This window comes from Microcaecilia unicolor, chromosome 12, assembly GCF_901765095.1.
Source record: "Microcaecilia unicolor chromosome 12, aMicUni1.1, whole genome shotgun sequence".
Lineage (NCBI taxonomy): Eukaryota > Metazoa > Chordata > Amphibia > Gymnophiona > Siphonopidae > Microcaecilia > Microcaecilia unicolor.
The window spans coordinates 91,073,916-91,097,635 of NC_044042.1; positions in this window are offsets into that span (position 1 = coordinate 91,073,916).

The following is a 23,720-nucleotide window of genomic DNA, read 5'->3' on the forward strand; positions in this document are numbered from 1 at the left end:
TTGCCAGGTTCTTGGGGCCTGGATTGGCCGCTGTCGGAGACAGAGTGCTGGGCTTGATGGACCTTTGGTCTTTTCCCAGCGTGGCAGTGCTTATGTACTTATGTGTCCATATACGCTGGGATAACCCTTTAGTAGAAGCTCCATCAATATTATCAACTCATTAGCCAATGACATGACCGCTTTCATTCATCACCATCCAAAGCCATTGGTTTAAATAATAAATATAATTTAATAATTTTAATTTCTGCTTCTGTTACTTAGTGCTTGCAAAACTGACTCCAGTCACTCAGTTCCACTGCTCCAGACAGAGTGATCCAGCAGTGCCGAGTTGTTGAGTAAGAAATCAAGAGGGTGTGGGGGCTACTGGAGTGTTTCTGTCACTGAGAAATGTCACGTTTGCATATAGTGTGTCTTAATGCTCCTGAAGTAACACTGTGTTAAAGTGATTCATTCTTAGCTATTATCAATACTATAACAATGGCATTGAAGATTCCAGCTTTTTCTTGCTTTAAACTGAAGGGAGAATACAATTGAACAAACTCTTGTTTCTGTGGAGATTTATTACTGTGCAAGATTTAGGGCTGAAAGCTACTTACATCTATTTATGTGCAAGTTTTTGGTTAATTTGGCTTCTGTTCCCAATTTTCAGATTTTTTTTTTTTAGTTGATTGCACACAATCTGAATACAAATTGACTGCAAACACATTAATTCAACTCAATTATGTACGCATTAAGGGCCTCTTTTACTAAACCATGCTAACGATTCCCAGTGTGGCAAATGTGCCACAACTCATTCACAGAAAAAGTCATAGTCTCACTAAGGGGCCCTTTTATTAAGCTGCATTAAGCCTTATTGTGGGCTTAATGCAGGAAAAATGATCTTACACAGGATATGCTGTGTTCTGCATTTGTGCATGCTAAGTATGCGGTATCTATTTATATATTTATTTATTTTTGGAGGGTGCTTCAGGGGCACAGAATGGGTGTGGAAGCACTAATCAGAAAACACAGGGTCATCACTCCTCTGCTAACTGGGTAGCAAGTCCATAATGTGGTAGCCCTTAGCACCTCCTAAATAGGAGGCAGTAAGTGCTTCTTGGTGATATTTTTAGCCTGGAAAAAAATTTTTAGTTCTAGTTTTTAATTCATGTGCAAAACATGTCATTTTTATTCTTATTGTATTCTAGTTCTGTCAAACAATGGTAGTGTTTTAGTTTTTATTCAGTCTTCTCCCCAAAATGTTAGTTCTTATTCAGTTCACAAACTCATGACAAACAATTTCAGATCTAGCTTTTCTTTTTTTCTATTGAGAGGAAAACATATCAAGAACAGGCACAGCCCTCAGAATATCATATGATCATAACGGTTTGAATTTAGCATTTAGTTTCAGAAGTTCAGAGCTCATCTACTGCTCGGCACAGGAAGGCATGAAATCAGCAGATTGGGTGGGTCGGCAAGCATGCAGTCAGTAGATTACAGTATAATGTAGCCAGGGCCGTGACAACACGGTAAGCGGGGTAAGCACCGCAGGGGGGTGCCGACCGCAGGGGGGTGCCGACCTCTGGAAGGTGCCGCTGCGTTCACTTGCAAAATCTTTTACCTGAAGTTGTGATTCTCTTCTTTCCCCTGCTCTTCCCTGTCCTCAGAAAGTGAAGGCAACCCAGCAGGGCTAACTAAGGCAGACACCTCTGCTGAAGTTGCTTAAAAGAATACGACCAGTGCTATATATGTCTTTGGTGTGGGAACAACTTCTCATTCGGGGTGAGCTTGAAGTGAACAACATTCAAATTAAAGAGAACAGGTTTGGAGGGAGATGTGCAAATGAGACTGGGGAGAAATAAAAAATAAATAGTGTAATTGTTTGTTAAAATCTGTAAGTGGTTCATAGTTTTTTTTTTTGAGCATGTACACTGAGAGGAGGGCATGACTGCAATGATGTGTGCATAATTATCTTATCAGGTAACCTGAGATAGCTACAGATAAAAGCCATTTCATTGGCTGATGGTTCAAACAGTAGGTTCAAAGAGGAAGTTTAGCTGTGAAGAGCTGGTAAGTGAAAATCTGATTGCTTTTTTGTGTGTAATTACTAAATGTTTTGTGTGTAATTACTAAATGTTTATTTCTTATATATCTCCACCATTCATGATGTATTGTAAGCCACATTGAGCCTGCAAAGAGGTGGGAAAATGTGGGATACAAATGCAATAAATAAATAAATATAAAACATTCTGCTTGGGTAGGAAGAGTTTGTGATATGTGAAAATACATTTTGCTTTAATGAAATTGCTAAACTTTAGAGTCAGTGCTTTTTTTGTGTTTGTTTTTAGGTTATGGATTTTGTTTGTTTTTATTTATTAACCTTTTTATGTCTGTGCAGAAAATGCCTTTGAGAAAGAACTTTAAAAAGAATCCAGCGCTGGCTTCTGTTCTTTATGACCTGGCAGAAAGGCATCTGCTCACCCTATTGGTAGTTAAAGATTATATACTGCTTAGTATGGGTGAGAGAGATATGGAGAATGACAGAAGGGAATGACTGTAAGGCCCACTTGGGTCTGCCCAAGCCTGAAACAGTGCTGCAGAGATTGCACAGTTTCTGGGTTTTATGTGGTTCAGGGGAGAGAGGAGAATCGCTGGACATGGATAAGAGGTGAGGGCTGGGAAGAGAGATTCTCTGGACATGGATGGATGGAGGAGTTGTCAGGGAGAGAGAAGAAATGCTGGTCTTGGATGGAGGAGAGGGGAGAGAGAATTATTGCTTTATATGGATACAGGGGAGGGACGAGAGAGGAGAAATGCTGAACATGGATGGAGGGGATGAGAGAGGAGAAGTGCTGGACATGGATGGAGGTGAGGAAAGAAAAAAGAAGATGCACATGGATGGAGATGAGGGAAAGGGAAGAGAGGAGAAAAACTGCACATGGATGGAAAAAATAGGCAAAAGCTAGATCCACGTTATACCTCCTCCAGTCAATTCCACAGAGGAGGACACAACTTTTACTTATAGATGTAGGGCAAGAAATGAAGAAGAAAGGAGGAAAGTAAAGAAATAAATGAAAAGGAAGACCTGGAAACGGAGTTAAGAGAACAGAGAGCAGCAGAAACAGAGACTCGGACCAATATGGATAGAAAAACAAAGTCACCAGACAACAAAGATAGAAACAAAATCATTTTAGTTTTATTTTAGTGTTTGGAATATGTCCACTTTGAGAATTTACATCTGCTATCTTATTTTGCAATGTATAGCAATTTGTTTTCTAAGAATATTGCTGACAATTCCTGTCAGTGTGGCAAGTGGTGAGCGATCATTTTCACGGTTAAAAATCATAAAAAATTATTTGCGATCAAGTATTTCACAAGAAAGGCTTGTAAGCCTTGCCATCTTGTGCCACACGGGGGGGGGGGGGGGGGGCGCCAACTGATAGTCTGCAGGGGGGCACCAGAGACCCTAGGCACGGTCCTGAATGTAGCCAAATGTTGGCCCTGGCAGGCCAGGGGGGATCTTGAGCTGCTAAAGCCGCAGGCACTGAAAAAAAGGCTGCTGTTTCAATTGTCATTCAGCTCGGCATCCACGACTGGCATGGCAGTCCTAGCTACCTGGTCATCAGCTCTGCAGTCGGCTGCATCTCCCTGACCTGCGCCAATACCGCTGAGTATGTGTCTGGTTGCCAGTGGTCGCAGGGAGATATAACAGACTGCAGAGCTAAAGAGCAGCTTTTTTTTCAGTGTCAGCAGGCAGCCCTGGATCATGTAGGCCTCATAGCAGGTGTGGACGCAGGAGGACAGCACAGCACACTGATAGTTTTCATTCTACTGTAAGGAATTTTTGTTAAGGGAAATTAATAATTTTAATTCTTAATCTATTCAGGTCTGCAAATGTTTTTTATTCTTATTCAATTTTTGTTCTAGTTCTCAAGAACTAATGACCTAAAATTTTCGATATTCTTCTTCTTCATGTTAATGAAAATATCCCTGGTGCACCTGCATTATTGTTTTTTTTAAATGGACACTAATGATAATATTAGTGCATAGACAGGAATTCAGCTATTAGAAAAATACCTATTTTAGGGCCACACTAGAATGGGCTTAGCATTGGGATGTACTAAGCCCATTTACTAGTGCAGCTTGGTAAAGGGTCCCTAAATTGTCCCCCCTCCCCCCAAAAAAAAATTACTGTGGGGGAATTGGTTATAACCTAGGAGAAATATTACTTGCTTATGTAGGAAAAGAGGAGGTCTAGGTCTTGAAACAAATGTTTGGGTCCTTTAATATTTGTAGTGCTTTTCTACTCAATAATTGAAGGTGGTTTAGTTCTTTTTGGGTCCCTTTTACTAAGCTGCGGTAGGGGTTTAACGTGTGGAATAGCATGCGGTAATGCTTAGTGCAGGTGCGCGGCAGTGCCAGATGTGGCAAAATTGGGGGTAGCGTGTGGCTATGCCAGCGTTACTGGATAGCAAATGAATGGGTGGAGAAATGAGCAGGAGGTAGATGTCCACAAAAAAAGAAGAATAGATTTTTACAATTTAATTATAAATATGTGCATTCATAATCTATAAACATTCCATTTTCAATGTGAATCCCTCCATTATATCAAAATGTCTCTGGAACAAATAACTATCCATTTATCTTATATTGGCTCTATAAAATATTATCTCCACTTTATAAATCTGTTATATAAATTCTATACACCTCTATCAATGGAGCCCTTAACACTGAAACATTCTTCTCCAGAACAAACCTATCCAGAGAATAGTTCAAATATTCCTGTATTGATATGTCCACCAATCATCACGGACAACGCCGTGTTCCTTCAAGGATCCTATTTGTAAGGAAATCCAAAAGACGGTTGCAGTCCAATGTCCAATGTGAGGCTACCAATGAAAAATAGCTGTTTCGAAGAAAAATCTTCAAATATGGTTGAATTTATTATTTAGAGAGGAGGATGTTTTTCATCCGTAGCCTCACATTGGACATTGGACTGCAACTGTCTTTTGGATTTTCTTACAAATTAGATCCTTGAGGGAAATTACAGATTGGTAAACCTGATTTCAGTGCCAGGCAAAATAGTGGAAACTATTATAAAGAATAAAATTACCAAACACATAGACAAACATGGTTTAATGGTACAGAGTCAGCATGGATTCTGCCAAGGGAGGTTTTGCCTTACCAATTTGCTTCATTTCTTTGAAGGCTTGATTAAACATGTGGATAAATGTGAACCGGTTGATGTAGTGTATCCGGATTTTCAGAAAGCTTTTGACAAAGTACCTCATAAGAGACTTCTGAGAATATTAAGGAGTCATGAGATAGGAGGCAATGTCCTTCTGTGGATTTAAGAATTGGTTATTGGACAGTAAACAGAAGGTAGGGTTAAATGGCCATTTTTCTCAATGGAGGAGGGTGAATAGTGGAGTACCGCAGGGATCTGTACTTGGGCTGATGCTATTTAACATATTTATAAATAATCTGGAAATCGGACCAATGAAGATTACATTTGCAAATGACACAAAACTATTCAAAGTTGTCAAAACACATGCAGATGATGAAAAATTGCAGCAAAACCTTAGGAAACTGGAAAAGTGGGCATCCAAGTGGCAGGTCTCAGTTGTCCCTCTTCCCCACCTCCCCTACTCCCTTATCCTCTTGTCTGTGTCCCTTCCCCCCTACTGCTGTTTGCTTGAAAATGGTCTTGTTTTCTGCTCGGGTCCTGGTCTGTGCTGCTGACCAGAACCATCTCCCTGCTAGGGGATGATTCTGGGAACTTGGGAGTTAGGAAAGAAAAGAGGGCACTGTGGCAGAGAGAGGATGGTGATCAGCCTCAGAAAGGGCAGGGTCCTGAACTCTTGAAGGAAACATGACATGTTGGGGTGGCATAGGCAGTTGGATGGTTGAGCAGGGAATGTGGTGAGAGAGGGAGAGTGGCAGATGTATGCACAGAGATCTGAGGCATCTGAGGATAAGGTAATGGGATGCTGTATTGCTTTGAGGCCTTTTGCACTGCTGGTGAGGCAAATGGTCACCCCACTCCTGGCTGTGAAACATTCCAATGAGGTAGTGTGGTTTGCCTAGAGACGCACTTGGAAAGTTTGGCACTTTATTCCCCAATAGTGACAATGGAGCCACATCGGTAAAATGTCAATGCAGTAGCACGTTGATGGCTTCACAAGCACACACCTGTGGTGGTATATGGATACAACAAACAACAAAGACTGGAAGAGAGCCTCTGGAGATGACACAATAGGTGGCAGAAGGCAGAAATATGATAAAGGCAAATCTTGGTGGACAGCCACCATGTAATGACCTCCAGGGTCATTTTATGGTGGTTATCCACTGATTGTATGAGGTTTTCTTCTACCAAACTACTGGAGGTCTTTGAAATATATCCTCCCCTTACTTTGCATGTAGGATTGATACCTCTTTTCAGATATTGATGGAAGTTGTCCAGCGAATTCTTCGGGGCAGGCAGGAAAGATCCCCAGTCTTGCCTGCCTGCTGCCAGCGCTGACCCTCCCCTGCTGCTGGATCGGTTTTCAAAATGGCTGCCAAGATTTCAGCGGAAGTCTCGCAAGGCTGCCGCTGGAAATCTCGGCGGCCATTTTGATGAGCGATCCGGCAGTGGGGGAGGATCAGCGCTGGCAGCGGGCAGCAAAACTGTGGATCTTTCCTGCCTGCCCTGAAGAATTTGCTGGACAACCTGGGTGGCTGGAGGGGGGGCAGGGGAGAGAGGAGGGTTGTAGTATATAAAAGTGTACTGGAGACATCCACTCTCATTTCTTGCTTTGGCTATTTCATTACATTTTTCACAACAAAAATGTCGCCCATTTTAACGGGCTTAACGGCTAGTACATGATAAATACAAAGTGAGTATACATAAATAAAATGATATGCCTAATGAATTAGAAAATATATAAAATCATACAAATAACTATATATATATATATATATATATATATATATATATATATATATTTAGAGAGAGAAAGAGAGTAAACAAAAATATATAAATTAACCAATGAAAAGGGGAACACATTATTCAATTAGTATGTGTAAAAATGATAAAAGCAGGACATAAACCATCAGTTGTACAATGCCAATTAAAAAGATTGTGCTAGTTTTCGTACCACAGCTTAGTAAAAAGGCCCTTTAATAAATGGAACAAGAAAAGAAATTGAATTTTTACTATTCAACATCCTGCAGTCTGCTAAAATTATCAGGACACAAGTGTATTCCATTCAATTACAGAGGAAATATTCTGAACAAATAGTTCTCCAGCTGTGTGAGGAAAGTGGTAAGGAGAAAGGGTTGAGGTGCCTCTAGGATCCCTAACACCAGAGAGATCAGCCTGTGGGGAATGTGGAGGAATACAAGGCCCTGTACAGAGCCTCATTGTAGGGACTCATTTGCATAAGTCAGTAGGGACTTAAAAACAGGGCCATATGTAACAAACACAGTTCACGCAATGGTAGTACTGCCTTGCTTGGTCAAGATTTCATTGAAAAATTCATGAGCGAAATGTTGGTAAAAGCGATTAAGGGTTTGATTTGTTAGCATGCATTCAGTTTATTAAGGTGCCTTAAAAAAATTAGGGGCTCTTTTACTAAAGTATGGAAAAATCTGGGTTTAGTACATTCTAACATGGGGCTTTCCCAGCATTTTTGTAAGGCTTTCCTTTTTTTTTTCATGTTGTTGTGCACTAATGTTCACATTAGCACATGTACCTGTAAAAACTTACCCCCCTGTCTTGCTTTGGTACTGCAGCCTGCTCACTTACATCACCACAGACTGCACACAGAATAAAATGCTACAGATTCTTTTAGATTTGTATTGGGTAAATGAAACTCTTTATTCAAATGGAGAGTGTATAGATCATTATCGCTTCAATCCAGGGGCGTAGCCAGCCTTCCGTGGGAGAGGGGTCCGAGCCCGGGGGGAGGGGGCACATTTTAGCCCTCCCCCCGGCGCCGCCCCCCCCCCCACCGCCGACATTGCCGCCCCCCCTCCCGCCGCGAACCCGCCGCCGCTGCAGCCTACCTTTACTTTTGCTGGCGGGGGATCCCACTCCCCGCCAGCCGACGTCTTCTTCTTAGTCGCTTCCCGCTCTTCAATTTGTTTGCTGACGTCCTGCACGTTGTACGTGCAGGACGTCAGACTCAGAGAACAGAACTGTTCTCTGAGTCTGACGTCCTGCACGTATAATTACGTGCAGCTGCACGTATAATTACGTGCAGGACGTCAGCAAACAAATTGAAGTGCAGGAAGGACTGAGAAGACGTCGGCTGGCGGGGAGTGGGATCCCCCGCCAGCAAAAGTAAAGGTAGGCGGCGGCGGGGGCGGGTTCGCCGGGAGGGGGGTCCTGGGGTGAATCTGCGGGGGCCCCGGCCCCCTCAGGCCCCACGTAGCTACGCCACTGCTTCAATCAATCTATCTACACAATGATTAAGATATATACACACTGACTAAAAGAAAGCTATGAAACATATATTTTTTAAAGGTAGGGAGCTGGTTGGACGGAGGAGGGTAGGCACTGGGTCGGGAGGGGGTGTCATCGTGCTGCACCCGGGGGGGGAGCTGGCAGAGAGCACCCCCCCGAGCTGACACCCGGGGCGGACCGCCCCTCCCGCCCCCCTTGCTACGCCACTGTGCTGAAGGAAAGGATAGTGAATTTCCTGGAAGCAAATACGTTGCAAGATCCGAGACAGCAGGGTTTTACCAAAGGGAAATCGTGCCAAATGAATCTCATTGAATTCTTTGACTGGGTGACCGGAGAATTAAATCAAGGACGTGCTATGGACGTAATCTACTTAGATTTCAGCAAAGCTTTTGACACGGTTCCCCACAGGAGGCTCCTGAATAAACTAGACGGGCTGAAGATAGGACCCAAAGTGGTGAACTGGATTAGGAACTGGTTGACGGGCAGACGCCAGAGGGTGGTGGTTAATGGAGTTCGCTCGGAGGAGGGAAAGGTGAGTAGTGTAGTGCCTCAGGGATCGGTGCTGGGGCCGATTCTATTCAATATATTTGTGAGTGATATTGCCGAAGGCTTACAAGGTAAAGTTTGCCTTTTTGCAGATAACACCAAGATTTGCAACTGAGTGGACACCCCGGAGGGAATGGAAAGCATGAAAAAAGATCTGCGGAAGCTAGAAGAATGGTCTAACGTTTGGCAATTAAAATTCAATGTGAAGAAATACAAAGTGATGCACTTAGGGAGTAGAAATCCACGGGGGACGTATGTGTTAGGCGGGGAGAGTCTGATAGGTACAGATGGGGAGAGGGATCTTGGGGTGATAGTATCTGAGGACCTGAAGGCGACGAAACAGTGTGACAAGGCGGTGGCCGTAGCTAGAAGATTGCTAGGCTGAATAGAGAGAGGTGTGACTAGCAGAAGAAAAGAGGTTTTAATACCCCTGTATAAGACGTTGGTGAGGCCCCATCTGGAGTATTGTGTTCAGTTTTGGAGGCCGTATCTTGCGAAGGATGTTAAAAAAATGGAAGCGGTGCAAAGAAAAGCTACGAGAATGGTATGGGATTTGCGTTGCAAGATGTATGAGGAGAGACTTGTTGACCTGAACATGTATACCCTGGAGGAAAGGAGAAACAGGGGTGATATGATACAGACGTTCAAATATTTGAAAGGTATTAATCCGCCAACGAACCTTTTCCGGAGATGGGAAGGCGGTAGAACTAGAGGACATGAAATGAGATTGAAGGGGGGCAGACTCAAGAAAAATGTCAGGAAGTATTTTTTGACGGAGAGAGTGGTGGATGCTTGGAATGCCCTCCCGCGGGAGGTGGTGGAGAGGAAAACGGTAACGGAATTCAAACATGTGTGGATAAACATAAAGGAATCCTGCTCAGAAGGAAGGGATCCCCAGAAGCTTAGCAGGTGGTGGGAGGCAGGGCTGATGGTTGGGAGGTAAGGATAGTGCTGGGCAGACTTATACGGTCTGTGCCAGAGCCGGTGGTCGGAGGCGGGGCTGGTGGTTGGGAGGCGGGGGTAGTGCTGGGCAGACTTATACGGTCTGTGCCCTGAAAAAGACAGGTACAAATCAAGGTAAGGTATACACAAAAAATGGCACATGTGAGTTTATCTTGTTGGGCAGACTGGGTGGACCGTGCAGGTCTTTTTCTGCCGTCATCTACTATGTTACTTTGTATGTCAGGGGGACCAGTGCACTATGAATGCTGGCTCCTCCCATGACCAAAGGGCTTGCATTTGGTCTGGTTTGAGATGGTCGGGCCCGGTTTCCATTATGGCCAAAAACCGAAGCCGGCCATCTCTAAATCTGGCGATCTCAACATTTGACCTAAATGTTGAGATTTGGCTGGGGCCGACCGTATTATCAAAAGAAAAGATAATACGGTTGGCTCTGCCCCTTTACGAAGCCGGTCCCGAAGATAGCCGCCCCCGGAGATGGCCAGTGCCATTCGATTATGTCCCTCCATGCATCCAGGTTTCCCTGGACGTGTCCTCATTTTAGACGACTCTCTTGGTGTCCGGGGATTTTCACATTGCAGCCTGTCATTCCCAATCAATTTTAACATTTTTAATTAAAGATCTGTTTGTGTTTTAGTTTTACCTACCGATTACCAAATGGTGAATGTACTGTTTTACTGACATGAAGCTTGCTGCACATACTTACTTACTTGTTTATTTCAAATTGTTGCGTCACTAGAAGCAATTTAATGTAATGTCGTATCAATACTTCAAAGCATTTTAAGAATGTTCATGAAGAAAGCTTGTCTATCAAACTTACAGATTTATTTTCATAACACTATATTCCAAAATTGACAATTCTGTTTCAGCTGCTAAAGGAACATTGGCATTTCATGCTATTAAATATTATCATAGCTATAAATCAATGTACTGCAGTTGCAAGTTAGTAAAAACAATATTACTTACTCAGAAATTGTATGCAAAATATCATGTGTGTGAGCAAAAGCAGAAGCAATTGTTAACAGTGTGTTGTAAGTCAGTCACTGTGTGATGTATTTTCATAAACTAAAAGCCATTTACACATTTGCTATGATTAAATATTTCTGTAACAAAGGTAGCAACCATTTTTATTTTTTGTGTCCTCATTTTTGCCTCTGCAAATATGGTAACCCTACCCCTGTCTCCCCCCCCCCCCCTCTCTCTGCCCTTCAGTGCTTCCCCACAGCCTGATGGGACCTTCCCCCCCCCCCCCCCCCCCCCCCCCCCCCAGCAGTGACAGTTCTGGAAGGCTGGTAAGAACTTTAGCCTTTCATTTTCTGGGCTGGTTTCAGCAGACCAGGCTTGCAGACATCCATGAAATGCTGGCTTGTGTTTATCAAATGAATTCTATCCACCTTAGCCCTGGCAAGTGCCCCAGCTGAAGCAGATGGCAATACACAGCCACTGTGACGCTTTATAAAGGAGGGAATTATCCTCTCCTGGCCGGCAAACCTCCTCCTCCCCCACCCCACCCCACCGCCCCCTTCATCCTCCTTCCTATTTGGTTAGGTTGTTGTGTATGGTGTAGAATTTGTGCCACTTCCTACATGTTATACTCCTTCCTATGGGTAAGAATAATTCCCTCTCTGTTGCTATTTTAGTAATTTTTAAGAATGGAGAGGTGGATTTGTCTTTCTCCTTTTTTTTTTTCTTCACACTATCTTCATCCTCCATCCTTCCCTATATGCCATTGGACAACCCTCACCACTGCTGGCAGCACTTGCCTCCCCTTCTCTCCCCTGGGGTTGAGTGCATGGCCTCTGTGGTACACCCAGCCCACAGAGCTCCATCTAGACTGCTACTTCACTGTATGAGTGCAGATGGAACACCTGATCTCAGAAAGAAAGAGGACTGAGTGTGCCTGTTGAGGTTTCTTTCGATGTTTTGAAATAGGGTTGAGGGTTCCTGTGTGACTTTGTATGAGTGCTATGGTGTATAACGTGACCCCATTTATATTAGTAGATGTGGTCTCATTGCGGGGGGCTATACACATATCTCAAAAAAGAGGCTTGTCAAGTTCTCCTTCTCAATTCTTTATTACAAAACCAATCTTGAAATGTAACCGACTGACCGACAAGGCCATGTTTTGCAACTGCGAACTGTTAAATGTGGACAGTGCCAGTGGTGCGACTCCAGGGCCGGTCTTAGACAGAGGCGACAGGGGCAGTCGCACAGGGCCTTGCACTCTCAGGGGCGCCGCAGCAGCCTTAGCATCTCTCTCCCGCTCCCTGCTTCAGCCATCCTGCCATCTCCTATTCTCAATCTAACCGCCTCGGTCAGCTCTCGCCTACTCCCTTTTGGCTCCAAGCAGCGCTGCCTTCTTCCATCTGGGCCGCTGGCAGCACCAGTGAGGTAAGCACACTGCCTTCGGCTGCCAGGAAGCTTTCCGTCTGCTGCAATTTCCTGGCCCACATAGGTGGGATGAGCAACAGAGGGAGAGCATCTGTGAGATGTTTTGCATTTGTATTGTGTTATAGGAATGTCCCTGATGCAGCTGCGAAACATGGCCGTGTCAGTCGGTCTGTTACATTTCAAGATTGGTTTTTTAATAAAGAATTGAGAAGGAGAACTTGCTCTGGGCCTGTTTTTTGGGATGGTGTATAACGTGTGCACGTGTGTTGTGTAACTATTTGCCTACTGTTTATAATGGTGTATGCCTGGTGCATAACCATGTATACAGTATTATGTTTTTCTCCCTTGCTCCTTCATGGAGTCTTTTCCCTTATCCATCCCCACCATGTTCCCAGATCTCACCCTCCTGCTGGAGCATTCTGGACATCCAATGAGAGCTTGGTCAATCTTTGCTTCTGAGCTTCAAGCACCGATTTCGCTCCCAGGATCCTTTCTGCTGTTTGGCCTTGGGTACTGATTGTGGCCCCAGAGGCCTTTCACCTTACCTTGACCTTGCTCCCAAGAGCCTCCCTGCTATGAGGCCCTGGTGATCTAGCTCTGCCCCCCTCCAGAGGACCAACCTGACCAACCCCCCAACACAATGGCACATGGGGATGGAGGTCCGGTGGACCTCTAGCCCCCTAACCCCCCCTCGACAGAAGAGAGGGCTGGTGGAGAGAGAGAGAAGAGAAAGGAACTCCTTCAGAGCTTGCCAGCTGGAGTAAATGGACTACTAAACCCAGGGCAATGAGGTCCTTAAAGTAGATGCTGGGACAGCAAAAGACACAGGTTCACAATTCCCAGGGCAAGGAGGTCCCTGAAACCAGAGATTGGAGAAGCCACATGGTAGGAAGGCAGAGTTTGTACAGCCTGGAAGTCACCCAGATGGAACAAGAGAAGGTGGAATGGAAAAGGAATTAAGATAAGTTAAAAATCTTTACATATATTTACAGTCATAAATGCTAGTTAGGAGACTTTTGGGGTGGAAAAGTTTCTTGTAAGCGTAACATGGCACGCATCCAGGTTAGCTCCTGGACCCGAGTCCCAAGGAGTTCTTTCTCAGTTTTCCCAGCTCCGCAACTTGAATCACTCTCCAGCCACATGCACACACTCTTCCAACTGGGAATAGTTATGGATCCAGAGTCTAAATTGGGGTTTGGGAAACATGTATTTGAGTTCAGGTTCCCTCCAGCTCCCAGTCCAGGAACCACGCAATATGCCAGGAGGATCCGGAATAAATTTAACTTTATTATAACGTTAGTAACAAGTAGATTCTTACTGTGATGAACTTCAGCTTAATAAGTGAAGTAAACTTTGGCTATGCTTTTCAAAGGTAATCACAAAGAGCGTCCTTCCTCAGGATTATACACAGGTGCACAATTCATTTATGCCTGTCCTGTAGCCTGATGGGACTCCAGGATGGATTTCCCTTTTCCTCTGATATACGCTGTACCATCAGATCTAGATCTTCTATTATTGTTCTTACCCTTCATGGGTATCACCCCAAAGGTAGCAATCAGCCATGGGCGGACCTCATCCTACCCTGAGTCCAGTTACAGGCTGGACTCCACAATCCAACTTGAAGTTCTGGCTATGGAGCACTTGACAGCAATTGATTCCTTAAATCCAGTCTACTAGATTTGGCTTTATAGGCACCCCCTTTCTTCTCTATGGGTCGCTTGGTGGGGACTTGTAGGTTTCTCCAACTTTAGGCAACCAAGGACAGCCTTCCCTCTCAAGGCTTCTCTATTTATTTACTTCTAAACCCCTTCCATGTCCTCCTTGTCACTCCCCCCAGTGACTTTCTGCCTGGGGCTCACTCCATCAGATCTCTTCTCCAACCCAGGGTTACATAAGCATTTGCTGCTAAGGGTTAAAAAAGAGAAGGGAAGAAGACTCCAGTTTTCTGCCAGAAATCAGAGTTCTTCTGCTAAGCCCTGCCAATGTGGCACAGTACAGTACTATAGTAAATGACTGCAGATAAATACCTGAATGATTCATCCAGTCTGCCCACCAGTCACACTCATTATCAATTTATGATTAAACCAACAATGAATATGACATAAAATACTTGACCAACTGAGGTCTCTTCAACTCCTTCCCTCTCTTCCCTGGCAGCTGCCTCTAAGGTAATATAACCTGATTGTTTATTCCACATCTTTGTCAACTTATTATCTTGCTGACCTATAGGAGTCCCTTGACCCCTGATGCAGGCGTTTGTACACCGAAACACGGACCGTGTCGGGTCTCCATTATAAATAAAGAACTACATTTTTCTCAATCCTGAAGGCCAAGTGTTTGCTTTGTTTGTTTGTTTGGCATTTCTTGGACATAGACCATAGAAATCCACCCAGCACTGTCCTTAGGTTCCAACTACTGGAGTTTCTGTTGAAACCCACTCCAGTCTATCCAAATCCGTGTTGTCATTTGTGGGACACTTTAAAGACTGGGTTTAGGAAGATGGAGGTAACTTACATACTCGTGTACTTGGGAGACACTATTTTGATTCTGGTTGCAGTTATGAACAAAAAGTATATGCTGACAACGCTTTAAAGGAAAAGAAAGTGGTTTACATATACTGTATGCAGGACTTTGCTTCTATTAACACAATAGAAGCAAAGTCCTGCATATAGTATATGTAAACCACTTTGGTTGTATCCACAGAAAGGTGGTATATCACTTTACCCTTTAGAAGAAGCCCTGTTGAGGTTTATGGGAAAATTCACCCTGAGTAGTTTGAAGGATACCTGCTTTATATGACTGTCTGCATATTTCAGCAGATGTTCATGCTTCTTCAGGGGACTAAGTGCTTTAATATGTTTAATGGAGGAAAAGACCTCAAAAGTCTAGGCACAGCAGCAAGTGTAATAGCCCCCTAGGTAGTTCTCTGGGAGTAAGAGTTACGCTTTTCTTGATATCTGCCTCTGGAAGAATAGTAAGATAGACGTTTATAAGTCGATCTGGAAGTTTTTCCACTGTCATCTTCTAGGATGTCTGAAGTAGTAAACTCTTGTTTTATGTCCTTTATAATTTCTGTCACCTTTTCTCCAACTAAAGTGTTCCCTGTACAACATGGGGCATCTGCTTCTCTCTCAAAAATATCTTCCTTCGATGCTGAAGCTATGAGCTATGAGAGTCAGCTGTTAGATATTGCTATCAGGGAGCCTCTAACAGCCATTTCATAGCTGTCATTTGCAACGTTAATCATCTGCTTAGAACAGTCTTCAAAATGTGCTAAAATCAACTGGAAAGAAGGTTTGTTAGCTTCTGATAATCCTTCCACTAACTGATTCAAGTTAACCATAATAGTATGTAAATATTGTACATAATGATAATTAAGCACTGCAATGTGAGCAGCGAGCATGGAATTTTGGTACATTCTTTTACCCATTAAGTCTATAGATTTAAGGTCCTTGTTTGGAGAATAAGGCATACAGTCTTTAGATGTTTTGTTCTTCCTCATTGCAGATTTGACTATCAAAGAAACATGAGACAATTGTAGCTTGCCATGTCCTAAAACTTTCAACACTCAATATTTATTATCTAAATTTCGTTTAGTTGGTCTAACTGAATTAGGAGTTGACCAAATGGATATGTACAGGTCTTGAAGTATTTCATCTATAGGGAGAAGGCAATATTCTCCTTATGAAGGTCATATAATGGACATATAATAACTCGTCCTCTCTACGATTCCCTAATGTGGCTGTACACACGAAACTTATTCTACCACAACATTACTGTATTTGTTCATAGCGGAATTGGCGAATGCCTTTACGGTACTATGTAAGCCACATTGAGCCTGCAAATAGGTGGGGAAAATGTGAGATACAAATGTAACAAATAAATAAATATTAGTGCAGATGATAAGATGAGGTTTAGAAGCAGTTAGGCCCCTGAAGAAGCTCCACAGCGAGTGAAACAGAGAGCCTCCTAGGGCAAAGTGAAAGCTAAATGACTTCAGAATTGTCCGTTTTGACACAGGTTTTGTAATTATTTGAGATTAAGATTAAGAAAAAAAGTTATAGGTTAAGCCAGTGAATTTGAATTAAAATATGTGGAGGTTTTTTGACCTATGATAATACCAGAATCTGTTATGTGCCGGCATTAAGATATACTTGCTGCTGTGCCTAGACTTTTGAGGTCTTTTCCTCCATTAAACATATTAAACACATTGTTGACCTTAAGCATCACGGTGTGAATGAAAAGTATTTAGCCTAGATAGGCATCTTTCAGCCTGGGATATTGTTCGTATACTCAAATGCAAGACTCCACAGTGCCTTGCTCTTTTTCAATGTACTGACGCTGTTGATGCAAAAACTATGAAAGAACTATGAAAGTAAGGTTTGAGGGGTGGGTCACAGAGAGCTATCAAGAAGAGGAGATGCAGGACCACATGAAGGAGGGAGGAGGAGAGAAAAAATATGCAGGTCTGCAGTGGGACATGCTGGGGCTGCAGGGCTCCTGGAAGTGCGAGGCCCTGTGCGGCAGCCCCTGTTGTCCCTGCCTAAGACCGGCCTTGTGTGCCTAAATGTAGGTGCATAGATTTTATAAGCATTTTTGTAGAATAGGCTCCCAGTCCACATAATTTGGGCACCTAACTTTTATGGCATCGATGGGGGGGGGCATCGATGGGGGGGGGGGGGGGGGGTAAGGGCACTACAAGTTAGTTGACCAATTACAGGGGCTGTGAGCCTATTCTATAAGAACACTTACATGAGTAAAGTGTTCTATAGCATAAACTAGCATCTAACATAATAACATAGTAAATGACGGCAGATAAAGACCAGTACGGTCCATCCAGTCTGCCCAACAAGATAAACTCATTTTACATGGTATGTGATACTTTATATGTATACCCGAGTTTGATTTGTCCTTGGCATCCTCAGGGCACAAACCGTAGAAGTCTGCCCAGTACTGTTCTTGTACTAAGTTCTGAAGCTAACGTTGAAACCCCTTAAAATTTACACTCCAGCCCATCCCTATCCAGTCACGAGCAGGGCGTAGACCATAGAAGTCTGCCCAGTTCCCGTTTTGTTTCCCAATTACCGGCGGCGTCACCCAATCTCCGCTAAGATTCCACGGAACCATTCCTTCTAAACAGAATTCCTTTGTGGACTGATGTAGATGCCTGGTAGAGAAGAATGTGGAAACTGATGATATAGAGTGCTTTGATCAGTGCAGCAATCTACAGAAATTTGTGAAAGCTTGCAGAGATGATAGAATTCCAAAACTAATACCCAAAATGGACCAAGTCATTGGAAAAAAATCATAAAGCTTTAAATGTTAGAGATCACACAGTTCTTCTTTCACTGATGCAGAGCCAATGGGAGAGCCCAGTTGTGAACTCACTGAAAGATTCTGCTTGTGCAAAGACTTTCATGGCTACTTAACTAACAATCCAACACTGCTGTGAAAGATGCACTCTCCAAATAAATAAGCCTGAGCACAACAAGAAGCAGCCAGGGGCGTAGCCAGTAAACAGATTTTGGGTGGGCCTAGGCAAGAAGTGGGTGGGCACCAAATGTTCTTCCCCACCACCACAAAAAGACATCTCAGCTGGCAGGAAAATGCTTCTTTCCACCTTGGCAGTCTGCAGCAGGCATGCGCTGAAAACTGAACATGCGCAAGTGCCCGTATCGTGGAGAGTAGCGTTTTCATTACCATCAGGGGGAAGTCTTCAGCTGGTAGAGCTTGGGATCTCCACCAGCTATCGCTAAACGTGTGCTGCTGTTGGGTGGGCCTGAGCCCTAAGTGGATGGGCCCTGGCCCACCCAGGACCACCTGTGGCTACGCCACTGGCCTAGGATAAGACTGTGTGAAGACATGTTGGCATGTTTGTTTTTAAAATAGTGTTCTGGGACAATCTTCTAGGGATCAGAGGACAGAAGGACTCATATAGTTTGAAATAGCATAGGAAATATAAACAATGACATTTCCCTTTCTAAGTGGAAAGGACCGGAAACACTGGAAATGTTAGTTTTTTTTTCCAGTGTTAATAGATATCAGGCAGTAGCCAGTGTTGAGCCTGTGACCTATGGGTTGGAAGGCAACTGCATTCCAGGTCTTGGGTGTCTGGCTGTAGCCTGCCCATTCATAGGTCTTGTACTTCTGGTAATCCTGGTTCTTGTTTCCTGACTGACCCATGCTGGACCAGCTCAGAGCAGCCTTGAGAATTTCTACTCCTCTGGGCTTGTTTCCTGTTGCTTCAGGTTTGGGTACCTTTGATTTCTGCTTTTGCCTTGCTTCTTGATAGCTCAGGATTCCAGCTTCTTGTTTGACTGATCCTTGTTTGCGCCTTTTCTTGGAAGTACAGTGACATTAAGACCTACCTTGAACAATCCTAGTTCTTGTCTTGTTCTAGTCTAGTTTTCAAGCCTCAGGAGTCCCTGCTAGGGACTCTGTGACAGAATGAACTAGCCAAAGTAAAGGTACTAAAAGCTTGAATATAAATCCCGCATTGATTTGGGGTATATATTCGAAACTAGGATTGGCCTCTCTGCATTAGAAAGTTTACTCATGAATTGCTTCCATTGGTTCCTGGCACACCAACAGGGGTTTCACACAGAAGAGGCCAGGTGGGTTTTATTTTCTCCTCCTCAAAGGACAAATCTTATGCTAGGTTACTTCCTGCTAGATGAAAACAACCCACTTCTGTGCAATCTAAAAAACTTTTGATCAGCCATGATGACCCTCAGGTTTGGGGTGCCCTTACATTCTCCAAATATTCCCAAGTCCATGGCTTTAAGCCATGTTTCAACTCCCCCTGCTTCCAATAACTCTTGGCATTCCAGTCCAGGGGTTATCGCTACCTTTGCTTTAGTAAAATGCAGCTTGGAGTGAAGTGGGATTACTCCTGCCTTGACACTATGGTATGGGATCACTCCTGCCAATGACAACGCTGGTATGTGCCGGAGGGGGGATCAACTGCCTCTTTGGTATGAGGGGTGATACATTGCCCAACGTTGGTTCAAGGGGTGACTGGAAGGCTTAGGGGTGGGCCAGGTGGGTTTTATTTTCTCCTCCTCAAAGGACAAATCTTATGCTAGGTTACTTCCTGCTAGATGAAAACAACCCACTTCTGTGCAATCTAAAAAACTTTTGATCAGCCATGATGACCCTCAGGTTTGGGGTGCCCTTACATTCTCCAAATATTCCCAAGTCCATGGCTTTAAGCCATGTTTCAACTCCCCCTGCTTCCAATAACTCTTGGCATTCCAGTCCAGGGGTTATCGCTACCTTTGCTTTAGTAAAATGCAGCTTGGAGTGAAGTGGGATTACTCCTGCCTTGACACTATGGTATGGGATCACTCCTGCCAATGACAACGCTGGTATGTGCCGGAGGGGGGATCAACTGCCTCTTTGGTATGAGGGGTGATACATTGCCCAACGTTGGTTCAAGGGGTGACTGGAAGGGTTAGGGGTGGGCCAGGTGATGCTCTTGGGGGATGCAGATTATCAATGGGGATTAATCTTAATGATAGCAAGCTTTTCTTTTTTTCTATGGCTATCAGCTCCATCCACCTCTAATTAGTAAAATTGCCCTGAAAACAAAATGAAAATCTATAGCAAGAAAAAGAAACAAGTGAAAACACCTGCAAACTATTTTTTTTCTGTGTGCACATCCCTAGTTTATTGTATATGTTGGGTATTAGATGTAAAGTTTCAAGTTTATTAATATTTGATTTTACCACCTTCCAGAGGCCTCTCAAGGCAGTTTACAGCAATAATACTATAAAAGATAGGGAAATGCAATTTATGATAGGAAAGTAGATTAGTGAGTCTGACAGAGTTCAGAGCTTGGTGGCATAGGTTCCTTTTGCTAATAGACTAGATGGGGGGAGGTCATGATTGATAAAAGCATCTTTAAAGAAAAAAGAAGTTTGAAGATCTCTTTTAAAGTTTTTGAAGGAGCATTCTAAGCTTAAAGCTAGGTGATGGGCATTCCAGAGGGTGGAATCAGTGATGCTACATATTTTTATATGCACAAAATCTAAGCAAATAGTTCTAAAAGATGGACTATGAGGTTGTTTGCTTAGGGGGGCAGGGAGATATCTTAGATTTCTAGATGGGAGGTATGGTATAAGTAACTACTACTACTACTACTACTATTTAGCATTTCTATAGCGCTACAAGGCGTACGCAGCGCTGCACAAACATAGAAGAAAGACAGTCCCTGCTCAAAGAGCTTACAATCTAATAGACAAAAAAAAATAAAATAAAGTAAGCAAATCAAATCAATTAATGTGAATGGGAAGGAAGAGAGGAGGGTAGGTGGAGGTGAGTGGTTACAAGTGGTTACGAGTCAAAAGCAATGTTAAAGAGGTGGGCTTTCAGTCTAGATTTAAAGGTGGCCAAGGATGGGGCAAGACGTAGGGGCTCAGGAAGTTTATTCCAGGCGTAAGGTGCAGCGAGACAGAAGGCGCGAAGTCTGGAGTTGGCAGTAGTGGAGAAGGGAACACATAAAAAGGATTTATCCATGGAGCGGAGTGCACGGGAAGGGGTGTAGGGAAGGATGAGTGTGGAGAGATACTGGGGAACAGCAGAGTGAGTACATTTATAGGTTAGTAGAAGAAGTTTGAACAGGATGCGAAAACGGATAGGGAGAGATGAGAAGGTGTTCCTGGTCACCGTGGTGTACCAAGGAGAGGATTTCAAAGGTGATTCTGTGGGATACTAGTGGCCAATATTCATTACAAAGTGAAAGGATAACATGATCACATTTCTTGGAGCCTGTTGTTGTTTTAAGCAGCCATATTTTTATTTTTGTTACATTTGTACCCTGTGCTTTCCCACTCATGGCAGGCTCAATGCAGCTTACATGGGGCAATGGAGGGTTAAGTGATTTGCCCAGAGTCACAAGGAGCCTCCTGTGCCTGAAGTGGGAATCAAACTCAGTTCCTCAGGACCAAAGTCCACCACCCTAACCACTAGGCTACTCCTCCACTGTTGCTACTATTTGAGATTCTACATGGAATGTTGCTATTCCACTAGCAACATTCCATGTAGAAGTTGGCCCTTGCAGATCACCCATGTGGCCGCACAGGCTTCTGCTTCTGTGAGTCTGATGTCCTGCACGTACGTGTGCAGGACGTCAGACTCACAGAAACAAAAGCCTGCGCAGCCTTCTACACGGAATGTTGCTAGTGGAATAGCAACATTCCATGTAGAATCTCCAATAGTATCTATTTTATTTTTGTTACATTTGTACCCTGCGCTTTCCCACTCATGGCAGGCTCAATGCGGCTTACATGGGGCAATGGAGGGTTAAGTGACTTGCCCAGAGTCACAAGGAGCTGCCTGTGCCTGAAGTGGGAATCAAACTCAGTTCCCCAGGACCAAAGTCCACCATCCTAACCACTAGGCCACTCCTCTGTACAGGAGCTTGTTTTCTGCAAGTGTCCTCTGCTTGGAACTTGGACAAATGATTGTCTATTCTGTTTAAGTTTCTTTGTATAGATGACAGATCTCTTCATTGCCATCTTGTCATGTGAAGTCTCCTTCCATTTGAGTATCCCTTTACGATTCTTTTGAATGTCTGAAGAAAGTTAGCAGGATCTCCAGCAAAACTGCTGAGAAATCCGTAAGAGAAACTTCACTGAGCAGTAGATGGTGCTCGGAGCTCTAAATTTTGAGGTAACTGAACAGCAGAGCAAATGGACAGTTCTTTATTTAATTAGCTACACACTGCATCAGACTCCTTAGGTTGGGGTATACACATTAAACCAGCTTTTGCCTGTGTTCATTTCAGTGATGCTTAACTCTCAGTCTCTTTTCATGTAACTCTCCAGATCATTCTTGCTATGCATGTAGTGAGTTGTGAATAACTGAATTACAAATTTATAATAAAACTGATCATACTATTGTAAATCCTGCTCGTTATTTGAACCCATGGGGTTTGTAGCAATATTACACTAGGGGAACTGGGTTTGATTCCCACTGCAGCTCTTTTTAACCCTGGGCAAGTTACTTAACCCTCCATTGCCTAAGGCACATACCAGCATTGTCATTAGCAGGAGTGATCCCATACCATAGTGTCAAGGCAGGAGTAATCCCACTTCACTCCCAGCAGCATTTTACTAAAGCAAAGGTAGCGATAACCCCTGGACTGGAATGCCAGGAGTTATTGGAAGCAGGGGGGGTTGAAACATGGCTCAAAGCCATGGACTTGGGAATATTTGGAGAATGTAAGGGCACACCAAACCTGAGGCTGATCCAAAGTTTTTTAGATTGCACAGAAGTGGGTTGTTTTCATCTAGCAGGAAGTAACCTAGCATAAGATTTGTCCTTTGAGGAGGAGAAAATAAAACCCACCTGGCCTCTTCTGTGTGAAACCCCTGTTGGTGTGCCAGGAACCAATGGAAGCAATTCATGAGTAAACTTTCTAATGCAGAGAGGCCAATCCTAGTTTCGAATATATACCCCAAATCATCTGCAGAATTTTCCCCCTGCTTTCTCTGTAGGTAAATGTTCTGTCAGAAACAGGCATTATTTTATACCAAATGCGCTTGTTCTATTCCTTATCATCTTTCGGCCTCCTGCTGATAGCTGCAAAATTATCCAAGTCGTAGGTAATTTTGCCTGCATTAAGGTGTACAATAATCAAAACCCCTGTTTCCTTTGGTAAAATGGTGAATGCCTTACGCAACTCTCGAGTTTTATCAGTGGAGGGCAGAGCTGAATACAAACGGACTAGAACTGATGTGAAAGGACACATTTCTTTCCAAAGGAAGAGGCTCTAGAACAGGGGATTGTGATAGGACCTGAAGGGACGGAATCCAGAGGTTAGGAAAACTGCATTTTATTTTATTTTTTTGCTTTTATGAGATTACACTCCCACAAATTCAAAAAAGAAATAGAGGTAACAAATATTACCACAAAAAAAATATTAAAAATCATAATGAAATATTAATCAAGCCCACATCAAGGGATAAGACAATCATAAAAAAAGGGGAAAAAAATAAAGAAATCAGGACCACATTTCCCTATTATAAGACTTTCAAACTGAATTCAAACAAAAAACACCTCAAGTGAACTATTGCTGCATTAGTGCTCTGTCAGAACTTTTTCCAGTTGTAGAGGATCAAAGAAAACATACTGATGCCTCTTAAATGTGACTAGGCATTTACAAGGGAATTTTAGAAAAAAAAAAGCTCCTTTAGCTAACACGTGTGCCTTCAATGCCAGAAAGGCTTTCTGTCAAAACTGGGTAGCCTGAGACACATCTAGAAAAATTTGTTGGTTTTCCCACAGAACAACTTAGTCTTATTCTTAAAATAAGACTTCAAAACTGTAATCTTATCAACCTCATTGGAAAAGGCAACCAAAAGGGTGGCTCTGGCAGTTATATTATCTGTTG